Source organism: Octodon degus, unplaced genomic scaffold (genome assembly GCF_000260255.1).
Source record: "Octodon degus isolate 3935 unplaced genomic scaffold, OctDeg1.0 scaffold00105, whole genome shotgun sequence".
Taxonomy (NCBI): Eukaryota; Metazoa; Chordata; class Mammalia; order Rodentia; family Octodontidae; genus Octodon; species Octodon degus.
This window is the reverse complement of record NW_004524681.1, coordinates 8610753-8624049: the sequence shown is the minus strand read 5'-3', so window position 1 is coordinate 8624049 and position 13297 is coordinate 8610753.

The following is a 13297-nucleotide window of genomic DNA, read 5'->3' as shown; positions in this document are numbered from 1 at the left end:
AAAAAAAAAAAAAAAAAAAAAAAAAAAAAAAGGTTGATCATACAATTCAGCAGTAGCTTTTCCTTTCACTAAACCTTAATTGCTTCCTTCTCCTCTTTACTTTTTAAATTTATTTTAAAGAGAGTATAAAACTATTAGATGAGACATTAGAGATGACATACATTTATAAGAATAGCTGTCATCTTGCTCTTCTAAGTGGGCATCGCCACTGTGTCTTTGACCTCACTACTTACCCTCATGCAAGGGCATGAACGGGCACTGCCAGAACGGCTTCAGGAAGCTGAAAGAATCATGAGAGACACATATCTTATGTGAGGGGGGATTTTTTTGAGGGGGAATAACGGCAATAATGGCAAGTTATGTTATTTACTGTAATAAATCTTTTTAAATTTAAATACTCCTCGTATATTTTGAATATTCCTCATATATTTATGGGGCATGGTGAGGTATTTTGATATTTGCATACTTTGCAGACCGGTTACAGTAAGCTAATTAGCATATTCATCATCTCACATATGTGTATCTCTTTGGTAAGAGAAGACTATTGCGAACATACAGTTTTAGCAATTTCAAAATCTACAATTTGCTATCATTAACTGTGGTTGCCATGCTCTTGAATAGATCTTGAAGTGTCATTTGTCCTCTGCAGCAGAGACCTTGTACCTGCTGGACAGCACGCCCCTGCTTCTCACACTGCTGTCCACCACACCCTGACAACCGCCATCCCATCAAATTGGAAGCCTTGATTCAATTACAGTTTCAGAGAAGATACCAAAAGGAAAAGGATCATTGGGAAAACCCCCAGTCAGAGTACGCAGAACGTCTACGGCATCGACAGAACTCACCGGTGCTGTGGCTGTGCAGGCGGAGGGAACACAGCACTGCTTCACATTCCTGGTTCTTCTCTTCCAGTCTCCGTGGAGCCTTGTCCTTACCCGCCTGCACACTGGGCCAGCGCGTTTCAGCTCTGAACAGTCACCTTCTCCTCACGGGGAAACAGGGAAAGTAGATTCCTACAGCTGGAACGCTGAGTCTATTGTCCCGGGCAGTGGGAACTTCAGTTCTCAGCTGTAGAGAAGTCTGTAGTTCTTCCAAGACCCAGCTCATGGAATGACCACCTTTATGTTATTACACTTTTGACTTAGCTGGATAAATGTCAGCTCCTTGGTAAATAAACACTTATATAATGAATGTCTTATTTTATTTTATTTATGTGTGTGTGTGTGTGTGTGTGTGTGTGTGTGTGTGTGCGTGGCCAGCTCAGCCCACCAGGGGGCGGGGCTGGCTGGCATGTGGTGCTGGGGGATCGAACCGCTGTCCCTGTGCTTTGTTAAGCTTGTTCTAAATAGGTGCTTTAGACCACTGAGCCATCTCACCAGCCCCTGAATGTCTTAATAGTTCTCTCAACCAATAGTTATAATTACTAAATTAGATAAGGACTTAAAGCAGCAATGTGCAAGGTATCAATTATTTTAACTGACCTACTAACCTGGTTTGAAACTTTGTCTCATTGTTATTTTTTATCTTTTTTTCTCTTTAAAATGAAAACATTAATTTAAAATGTTATGTCTGTTAGGATGGGCTGTTCGAGGCTGTTTGAACTCAGTGTTTTTACAAGAAGCCTTTGAATGCCCCTCTCTGCACAGCCCCTAAGATATGAAGGGAGGATGTAGGTGACTATAATTGGGAACAGCACAACTGGGCAGCACAATTTGACCTTGCAGATTTCAGGGGTACCTGAGGCAACTTGAGTCTGCTTGCTCCTGTAGCCTTCTAGTTTGTATTTCATAAAGCTGATTGGAAGCAGCTAAAACTTTATGTCAAAGACTTTTTTGAGTCACTGGATTCAACAGATGAAGAGGTATAATAAAAGGGTGAGCATCTAAAAATTCGACAGCGTCACCAAAGCAAGTGGACACGGAATCAGGCAGAAGTGGAAACTGTCCTAGGAAATGGTAGCCGAAGGCATGATGCTTTCTCACGGGAACAACCGCACCTTAGAAGTATCTGTCTTCTGGGGGCTTCCTAGCGCATCGGCGTGTTCACTGGACACACTATCAGCCAGAAAACGCGTGGAACCCGACACAAGCAGGTGCTCTCCGAGTGGTGCCTGGAACATACTTTGGGAAACAGCATCAGCATCACCTGAAACAGTGCTAGAAATGCGCATTCTCAGGCCAACCTCAGACCTACTCCTTCAGCCGCTGTGGACATGAGCCCAGAGCTCTGTATTCGAACAAATCCTGCAGGCCATTCTGCTGTGCACTTGTTGCAGAACTGCTGCAGGCCTTTCACAGGAGATGTACCTTTTGGAGCTGACACCGTGTCTCATTGCTGATGTGAAGGCTTAGATCAAAGACTGACTGTAACTGTGCCAAAGGCAAAAAAGAAGGCTTTCAAGAACCAGATATCCAATGCTAATGGCTCTCCCGCTGGGTAAGAGCAGGAGATTCAAGGGGACTGAAGAAAACATACATCTAAAAGAACCAGGCTGCCTCGAGGATGGCATTCATCTCCTATATTTGACTCCCGTTCTCTGCTTCAACTTTCTCCAGGTTATTTGCAGTTGTCAAAGTTTATACATCTTAGTGGTGAGGCTGAGAGTACAATTAAGTGATCCATACCTCTGTCTCCTCCAGCCTTTTCCTTCGTGGTGTTGTGGGTGCTAGCGCACAGGTACAGTTTGGGCATGAGTTGTGCGCAGCCATCTGAACAGAACTGGGAAGCTATGATTTGTTGTGGCTTGGGTGTTCCCCAAGAGTCCCTCTGATGAAGCCTTTGTCCACAGTTTGGCCACTCCATGTTGAACTTTGAACTTCTGACTGTGGCTAAATAAACATTTTTCCTTCCTAAATTAATCTGACATATATTTTATCATAGCAATGAAACGTTGACTAATACAACATCTACCCAAATTTATTACACAAGTGGCGTGAAAACTCTAGGGGGTCTTTTCATTTTAGAGGAAGAAAGAGTTAGGCAAGGCTGACCAGTTACTGCTTTTAAGACGCTAGAGAAGAGTAGCCCTTCCCCGGTGTGCTTGCCTGACAACCAGGCAGGTTTGTCTCTTGGTCCTGAGTTCTTCAAAAGAAGGGGTTGGGTGGGGTATAGGTAAAACTAGAAAGTGATTTCACATAAGAAAACTCTTTGAGCATAGGCAGTACTGCTTTCTTGTCTGCAAAGAAAAGTACAAGTCATTTGGGAGAAAACATCCATCTCTTCTCTTCCATAAGGAAAAGTGCTTTTGCTTTGGGGCTTTCAGAACCTGAAGAGAGTCAAGGGTTTCCTGACCCTTGGCATCTGAGGGTCAGGTGAGGCTCCTCAGGCCCAAGCTGGCATTGCCTGGCTGCTCTGGCACTGCCTGGCTGCTCTGGAAGAGCGCGGAGCATGAGTCTTACAAAGAGGATAAGAGTGCAGCAGAGAGGTTATGTGATGGTTCCCTTGTCTTTTCAGTTGTGTTACAGCTTCTGGGGCTGAGTGGACAATGGGAAAAATTCATCTCTAGCTTTATTTCTCTCTGTTTTATCCTGGAACACCTTGACCATTAGCTCTGTGTACATGACAGGTGTCCAACTAACTATACTGACTGAGAGATCTGCGGAACGCAAGCCTATAAAGAATGATTGGCTGCTTAACAAAGATGCAGCATGCCTGTGAATTATAAACAAGCTGGGTCTATTGACTTGCCAAATACAGGTAATCAACCAGAAACCCAGTCATCATCCTCCCGTGCTAGGGAAACTAAAAGAAATAGACTGAAGAATTGTTACATTTACGAGGAGTAGCCAGGTACATTTATTCCATGAGGTCCTACCTCAGTTTCTCACTTAGGATTTGTGCTTAAAAACTTTGCCAAGACCCAGGCCTTGACAGGAATTTCAGGGGGTGGCTGAGCTTGAACCTCACTGACATTCTGCCTGGCACCTTCCTTGGCCTGTCCTGTGCTTTCTACTCATTGCCACGAAGCAGGAAAAGGCACCAATACTGTTGGCAATGGAGTCACCTCTATAGGAAACAGCAGTGGCCTCTTAGGGACTGAATGTCTATCTGATCTTCAGTCTTACCCTGTCCCATTTATGCCTGGTCCCTCAGGCATTGGTTTCTGTGACCCTCATAAAAAGGGAATGAGTTCAACCAACCCACATTGTAGTGCTTACTAAGTGTCAAGTGCTCTTTGGTGTTTTTCTTTTTGCATAAACCTAGAGACTACGAGTTGTCCTCTTTCCTGGGAGCACAGGGCCTCAGCTGGGCTGACCGTGGCCAGCCAGAGAATGCCACCCCCAGCCTGGCTGGTGCTGAAACTTCTTCATCTTTGTTCTTGTAAGAATTGTAGGAATTGTGGCCCAGTTCTGTAGGTCTGACATAGAGAGATGGAACTTCTCTGGGGGTAGGGTGGGGTGGGTGGTGGGAGAACACCTGTGAGATAGTTTACATTCCATTAAGCCTTCATCACCTGGATTAAGGAGTTCACAAATCAGTCACTAAATTTAGGGAGGACTTTAGCCTAATGAGCTTTAAGAGTAAAGGTAGGAGTTTCTCAGGCAATTTAAGGTAGATTTGCAATCCTATCAAGTGGATGCAATCATGTATGTAACCCGAATGCTTCAGGAGAGCTAATAATGACTTCCCAGGCCCCTTGGGGAACTGAAGGGGAAGAACGTTGGCTCAGTGTCACTGGTTATCTGAGCAAGTCTTTTGTAGAACAAATTCTTGGCCGTGCCTCTTGGGAAGTGAGTCTTCACGCCCACAGCTCAGCAGCAGTCCCTTGGGCTTCTCGTGGTCCAGAGAGCTGCCTTTTAGACATTCGTTTGAGTTTATGCTCTAAATACTTTAGCAAAGTATTATTTTATTAAATAGTATTATGATTTTCACTGGCAGCTTGGGGCCAGCCTTATTCCCTTAGAAACAAATCTCAAAGGATACCCCCACACTTGTACCTCTAGACTCTGTTCTTTCTTTTTTAATTTTATTTTTTAAAGAGAACACAAAACAATAAAAAATATTAGAAGTGATACAAAATTTCACTAAACAAAACAGTAGGAATTTGACAATGGTTGTTGTATTGTATAATGTTGTCTTCAAATTCGTTGTTTAGATTACCAGATACAAGCATGTAAAACTGGTAAAAAAAATAAAGCTATAAGAAATGAAAAAGGAGGACAAAAAAGATTTAAGCATTAACCGTTCCTTTCAGTAAACCAGAAGAAATCAGCAGTACAATTACCGGAGCCGTCCTCTGTGTTTAACTAAATATATCTATTCCTTGTTGAAGAGAACCGAGCTAGGGACCACTTTGGAGCTTTCTCCCACATAGGCAGTAGTGAGCTAGATTCATATTCCAGAGCCAGCTTTATTTACTGCATTTAATTTAAACAATCATGGTCGAGGGCAGAATGTTCTCATGAGGTAATCAAGTGTCACTGCTTGTCTTAGTCACTGGACCAAAACACCCAGTACCCAGAATTTAGAGGAAGAGCAGTTTGTTTGGGCTAAAAGTTTCTGTGAGTTCAATCCATGGCTTTTTCCACTTGCAAGATAAAAGCAGTATAGCAGAGTGATAGGGCAGAGGAAAGGTCTTCACCGTATGTATACAGGAAACAGAATGAAGTGGGGAGGCAGGGAAAAGAATCCCACCTTGCAGCTCAAGCCCCCAGTGGCCATCTCCAGCTGGGCCCAGCCCCACACAGCACAGTCAGCTGCTGAACTCATTCATGAATGAATCTTTGGATGAACATAGCACCTCAAGGCCTGGTCACCTTCCCCACACATAAAACATTTACGTATAAACCACTTTGTGTCTAAAGCACAGCACTGCCCACACATGGATGTTGGGTGGGGGGATGTGGGATTTCCCCAGCCGTGTTCTGACTGTCAGTCTCATCATTTTCTAGTGACAGCATTGCCACAGAGCCTCTGGAGTCCCCACTGGCAGAGAATGGCGCATCATCACTTGGGAAATGAATGGAGCCTAGTGTTATTGCATTAACAAGGAAATTTAAAACTTAGAATTTGTTTGGTAAAGACTTAAGGAGCACCCCCAAGGTAAAAATATTTTTACATTTTGTATTTTTAAGTACGAATCATGAAAGGCTGACTCATTGACTGGGTGCAGAAAAGATGACATAGAAGAATCCTTGGCCCCAGAGCTCTTTGTGCTGGAGCCAAGGTACTGAAGGTATTCCTGACTACACATTTCCTTAGGAAAGGAAGAGATAATGACTGTACACTCAGTGATTTTGAAAATTGGCTGAGCCCTGTTCTATACAAAGCCACAAAACAAGTCTACTATCCGAGTGAGATATGCAAGTACAGTAGTACATAGAGTTGTGACAATAGATATCAGAATGCAGCAACTGAAATGGTTAACATGAACAGTCATTCATTTTCTGTTGGGGAATTTCATGTTTTTTTCTAGGACACTTTCAGGCCCTGTTCCAACCTAGATCTGAACTCTGTCAGGACCTTCAGTTTTTTTCTATTTCTTTCTCATCTCTTTTGAGAGAAATTGGAGACAAAGTAGGGAGAAGTGAAGCCCACAAGAAGAGATTAAAGGTGAGGCAGGGAGATGGTTTAAAATTTTTGCTTTCAAGTCTGACTTATTGATCTCTGTGCTTTGTTTAGATAGCCAGAGACATGAAAGTGCTCCTAGAACATCACCAAATATTGTTTTGTTTTACAAAAGTGTCGCTCAGTGTTAACACTGCAATTACAAGTGATTACAGGAGGCTTATTTTGGCTATTCATCTTGTTCTTCTAATGTGAAGACAAAGAGGCAATGAGCTGCTGTCCCTTGCATTTCTCTTTGTTCTTCTATGATTGATTTATAGACCATTTCTTTTAAGTGAGGTCAAGTAGAACTAATGTAAGTTCTTGTCAATACACACGTTTTCTTTCCCTTTCTCTAAAACTTCTATGAAACATATCCTTAAGATGTTGCTGAACAACAGCTTTGAAGAGTTTAGCGAATCATACAAAGAAGTTTTATAATGGATATAGTTTTTATAATTAGCATAGATATTTACATTATTTTCAATAGCATGTGCTGGAGTGCTTTGACGGATTACTGTCAGCTACTACATAAATGTGGCCCTTGATGAAGAATTTGAAATGAACATCATCAGCTTAACTACCAAGACCGTCAATCCCCAGTTGAAATTAATGTGATTCGATGTGATCTGAAAGGCGAACCCAGAGTGTCTTCTTGACTCTCTGGCTTGTAGTCTAGATCTCTGACCATGTAGCATTGTTGCTTATATTTGTACTGCAGTTGAGCTGTCTCGCATGATATGAGCATTTTCTAAGTGGAATATGCACACTTGGAAATCCAGTCTTGCTCTAGGCAAATTACATTTTAATCCTATTGACTTCATAGGAGAGTATACAAAGTTGTGATATTTTTAATATTTTTTTTCTTTTTTTTTTAGATGAGTCCCTTCAAAATGAATCTCTACCTAAGTGAGGAGAACTAGGTGTATTTGGAGTTTGGAAAATTCAAGATGACTTTCATAGAAAATTGAATTGCTCTACTTTGGCTTAAATACCAAATTTTTTTACCACCCAGACCTTGCTTTGCGGATGGGGGAAGCACAAATGGTTCTGGTTCAGACAGTGGCCTACTAGAAGGAATTATGAGAGGTCCAGGCATGATATAGTGAGTCTGAGCTGCTGCTTTGAGTACTGAAAATGAGGAGCACAGTCAGAAAACATCATGAATAATCACCAGAAAATGGCTTCATAAATCTTAGACACTTACCTGAGAAACACGTCCTGACCACAGAGCATATCTCATTTTCGGGTTCCAAATAGAAGAGGCTCCTCGAGTTCTCCAGTTGAGTCAGTTTCTTGGGCTGGGCTGGCAAGCAATCCCAGGGAGCTGTACTTTGTCTAAATAACACACACAATGGAGGGATGGATATTCTATGTACAGTAGAAGCTGCAGGTTGGAGCATGCCTCTGTTGTTTAACAGCATTTGGCAGAGACATTGCTCAAAAGAATTTTGGTTATCGATGACAAATTAGTAAGTCTAGAAATGCTTTTGTTCAGAGTCTTTTCTTTCTCCTTAATAGATGATATGAGATCAGCACATTTCTCTTTTATTCATAATTATAATTGCTTAAAAATAGTCAAGCCATAGCATGTTTTTCTCAGAAGATAACAAATGCAATAATTAAGGTTTTTAAATTTTATTTATTTATTTATTCATTTTAACCAGGAATTGAACTGAAGACCTTGCACTTGCCAGGTGGCACTTGTGCTCCTGAGCTATCTCCCTGGCCTCCACATGCAATTCTTGATATCGCTGAAGTTTTTCCTGGCTGCTATTTTGTCAGGACACATTCCCAGATTTATTATACAGTCTTACTGCACCGTATTTATGTGTACTTTTCCTTTTTTCTCAATAATGCAGATTTATGCCAGGGCCTTTGCACTAACCTGCATCCCCACATTAGAATTTTTTTGAGTTAGGGTCTTGCTAACTTACTATTTTGTTTAGGCTAAGCATGAGTCTGAGATCTTCCTGCTTTAGTTTCCCAACTGGGGTTATGGACATGTGTCACTACACCTGGCTTAGAACAAATAAAAATGTTAGATAAAATTAAAAAAATCTTAAGATATATTGCAGAAATACCAAGATAAAATGGGGCACCTAGTGTAAGACCTTCTTGTCATAAAGCTGAGACTCAAAGGGCTGTTTTTTAGAGTAAGGGAAATCCAAAATTAGATCTGCTGTACTCTCAGGAGATGGATAGAAATTTATCTATATGCTAAGCAAAGTTGGAAGGTGAAAGTCCCTGAAAACGTTGAGCCGTAGGTTGTCTGGGCCTCCAGCGAATTGTTCCTTTAAATTTTCATCATTTTACTGGTCCATCAAATGAGATTGGCAGAATAAATCCAAGCATTCAGATGCATGCACTGTTATCTCAAGCTCTGAAAAAAATTTGTACGAAGTAATTCCAAAGTTAAATGACAGACTTACAGAATGAAAAGAGGAAAGAAACTACGCATGAAAGGAAATAAAGAACCACCTTAATTTTGGGTCTCACCATAGCAGATTCCCAGGCAAGTATTTGAAGCCAGGTACCTTATTTGGGCAAGGCAGGTGTGAGTTGGGTAGAGCAGCGAATGAGGCTGAACGCAGGCAAGTGGAGCTTGATAAACCCATGAGGGAACTCCAGTTAGTGGAGTGGAACGTACCTCTCAACCCCACTGGGGAGACGAGGCAACTCATCTTTTCATGCTGATTCTGGTTGATTGTTGATTGTGGGTTTCCTCAGTGTGGTAGTTACTATGAATTTCACAGCACTTCTAGGCAGCCACACATATGGGTAGCAGCAGGGCTTGCCTTGATTATTGCAAAAAAGTAGTCAGATACAGAACACAGAAAGCAGATGCTGGCAGTTGGGAGTCGGGCAGAGCTCACAAAACATTCCAAAATTTTTGGTGTTTTGTGGGGAGGAGCAGACAGCACATGGTACAAGAGCAATAGCCTAAAAATATGTTAAATATAATGATTTTATTTAACACCAATCAAAAAATCAATAAAATAATTAAAAGGCAAATTTGAAAAATCTAAGGATGAACTAGGAAACTAAAAAAAGTGATAAGGAAGTTTGCATATAAGCTAAATAGAGCTTCAGGAAATAGAAAACAGCAACCTAAATTAAAGACTCAATGGGTGATAAATTAGAACTCAAAAGCTGGATGAAAAAGTGACAGGTCAGAGGTTGGACTTGAAAGCACAGGAGACCCAGATGAGTAGAGAGTATTTATGAATCAGAGAAGTCAAAAGAAATCTAGAATGTAACACAGTTGGGCAAAATGATGGGAGGGTCACATGAGAATAGTAGAAGCTATTGTGTGTAATAAAGTTCTCACATACTTGTGATCGGAGTTCCAACAGGAGAGGAGAGGGGAGGTGGAGTGAAGGAGAGGTGACATTTAAAGGTCTGAAGTTGATAGTTTCTACAACTGATGAAAGATTCCACTCCAAAGGTACTGATAGCCCAAAAAATCCAGGGAAGGATGAATGAAAAGAAATGCAGGCATGAACTTACAATAAATCCATAGAGAACTAAAGATAAAGTCTTAAGAAGCTACCATAAAACATTGTTTTAAATTACTAGCAGTGGGTAAGTTATCTTCCCAGTGGCAACAATGGAAGACAAAATTCAATGAAATATGATCCTCAGTAAGTTGAAAAACACATCTACAAAACCAAAATCTTACCCCTTGTAACATATATCTTTCAAGATTGAGGGCGAATTAATATAGTTTGAGGCAAATACAAAGCTGTGTGGTTTGTTACCAGCAAGCATTAAGAGAACTTCTGAAAATCAGATGAAATAGAAATGAACATGTACTGAGAAATGGATGCATTTACTGGTTACAGTTGTAGTTACACAAAGGACTTATTAGGTGGTCTTACAGGATCAGGGAGGGAATAATCCAAAATGGCAGGCTGGGTGCTGGAGCCTGGAGGATCCAGAACCAATGGAAAGTCGGAGGCCTGGATCCCATTGCATAGGAGTCTGCTACAAGGCTAAAGAGCCTGTTTTGGAAGGCTGAGGAAACTGGAGACTGATGTCCTACAGCAACAGAAAGTTTTGTTGCTCTTCCAGAAAAGAGCACACTTGCTACTTCTTTCTCTTTTTGTTTCTTCTAGGCTACAAGCCTTTTGGTTGGTTTCGCCAACATCTTGAGCGGGTCTTTCCACCTCAGTGTGCTGGCCCTGTGTCAGCCATCCACAGACATGCCCAGAGACTTACTGATCTGCTAGGTGGTTCGCACTTAGGTCAAATCGACATATGACAACATGCGAGAGGTAATTAAGAACAAAAAGTGGTAAACATTTTGGTAAACACATTAATGCTGATTGTATAGAAGTAATATTATAGGATAGCTTAAAGTACAGAATCAAAGCACATGAAAACAATAACATAACAGTTGAAAGAGGTTCAATGCAAAGTCTTCTTGGGATGAAGATACAGATGAGGCATGCCCTGGGAAAGCACTGCAGCTTTTGGGCTATTGTTAAGAAGAGAAAATAATATAAACTCATTGAAGGAATAAAGGAGAAAAAAGTTCAAAAGAAGGCAAGAAAAGAGGGAACAGGAAAGGCAGAGCAACATGGAGTGTACAAATGGGGGGAGTCTGTCATAAACTGAAGTTGATAACTAACACATGTACTTTCTTAACTTTCACGTACTTGCAAAGTTAAAATAAAAAACGAGCCAAGTGCAATGGCACAGGCATGCAATCAGAGCTCTGCAGAGGCTAAGGCAGGAGAATTGGGAGTCTGGACCTAGCCTCAGCACTACAGTGACTTAGCAGGACTGAAAGATAACGAAAGGGTGAGAGAAGGCACTCGGTGAGAAGGCCCTGGGTTCAATCCTCAGTAAGAAACGAAACAAAACAAAATGAGCAAACAAACAAGAACAGTAGACCAAACTAAAACAGTTGAGAAGCAGGGGGGGGGGATACTATTAATGGTAAAATCTGGAATAGAAAATAAGTACAAAAGAGATTTTAAAATCCATAATTCACTTCTTTCTTTCATGATTGACCTTGCCAGAGTAGGTTCCAAAAGAAGAAAGCACAAAAAACAGTATCAGAAATGATAAATGAGACAAGACTATAGATGTTTCAAGCTTTGTGCCAAAAACTTTGGAACTAGAAGAACAGAGAAATTTTGTTGAAAAAGCAACTTAACCAAAATAGACCAAAGAAGAAATAAAAACCCAAATAATTATTTAATGATTAACAGAGTTGAAGCCATAATTAGAACTAAAGAAAAGTTCAAATCATATTAATTTACCTGGATTCTATCTGTTTGAGAAGAACTATTTAAAATTCACAACTATTTCTGAGAACTATAAAGTATGACACCATTCCAAATTAATTTCACACATATCCTGGTTATCATTCACTAAGAATGAGAAAAAAATCATAACGAAAAAGGTAAAGTTGTGAACACAACATAGTCAACTAGAAATACACAGCAGAGATAAATACACAATGCCACACAGGTTTAAGCACCACTGATTCAGATTGTTAGCGGATGTCCTTAGTGCCCGACCTCCAGTCCTCCTGGTCTTACATTTCATTCCGGCCGTAATTCAGGACACCAACGCGCATCTGTTTTCATGATATCTGCATAGATACCACCTAGCAGGGCCTCCCCATAGCCATGGATACTCTGTCTCAGTTACTCCCTGGTATGTGAACCCTCTCTCAACTTGAGATGATTCGGGGAACCTCCTGACCTTTGTTCCTGTGTGACAAGACAGTGTGAGGGAGTTAATTTTGGGGTGTCAAATAGCAGTTGATGCTTAAGTAGGACTGATAGGTAAATGGCCCCACTTTTCATTCCCTGTATGGAGAGGTCTAAGATGTAAATTCATGAGAACCCTCAGAATGACCTCCACTACCTGAATATAACAAAAAAGGAATTAAAAACAAGGTCTCAAAGAGATCTTTGTGGACTAACATTCATAGAGGCATTACTCATAAGATCTAGGAGGATAAATGAATAAGTAAAATGTGGTGTATGCATACGGTGGAATGGTGTTCAGTCTCAACAAGGAGGAGAATTCTGACACACGCTATCATGTGGATAATTCTTTCTAAAATTGTTTTTTTTTAATCAGATTTTATTGGTACATTTTAGGTATACATAATGATCACATTTATCATAAAGAATTTGTACTTGTACACAATACAACATACTTCCCCCCCACCCTCCTATCTTCCTTTTAACCCCTCTTCCCTTCCCCATTTACCAAAGTTTTGTTTCAATTTGTCCTTCTTTCCCTTCTTTTCTTTCCCCTTCCCCTTCCTTCATTCCCTCCCCCATTTGAAGAGTTTCTTCCTATTTCCCAACACTTAACATACATTTTGGTCCTGATTTCTCAGACTGAAGAAACATTGCAGTATTTACAAATGTACGTCTGACTTATTTCAATGAAGAGTATGGTCTCCTGGTGCATCCATTTACCCAGGACGGCCTCAGAGTTCACAGGGCTGCATCTTTAATACAGAAACTAAGTGAAATAATCCAGACATACAAAGAAAAATATATAACAATATTCAAAAATACTTTAGAATAGTCAAAATCATAGTCGGAAAGTAAAATAATGCTTACACAAGGGCGGCAGAGAGAGAGAGAGAGAGAGAGAGAGAGAGAGAGAGAGAGAGAGAGAGATAGGGAGTTACTATGTGATAGGTACAGAGCTTTGGTGTGCAAGAAGAAAAGAGTTCTGGGCTGGGGAGATGGCTCAGTGGAATAAGCACTTCCCT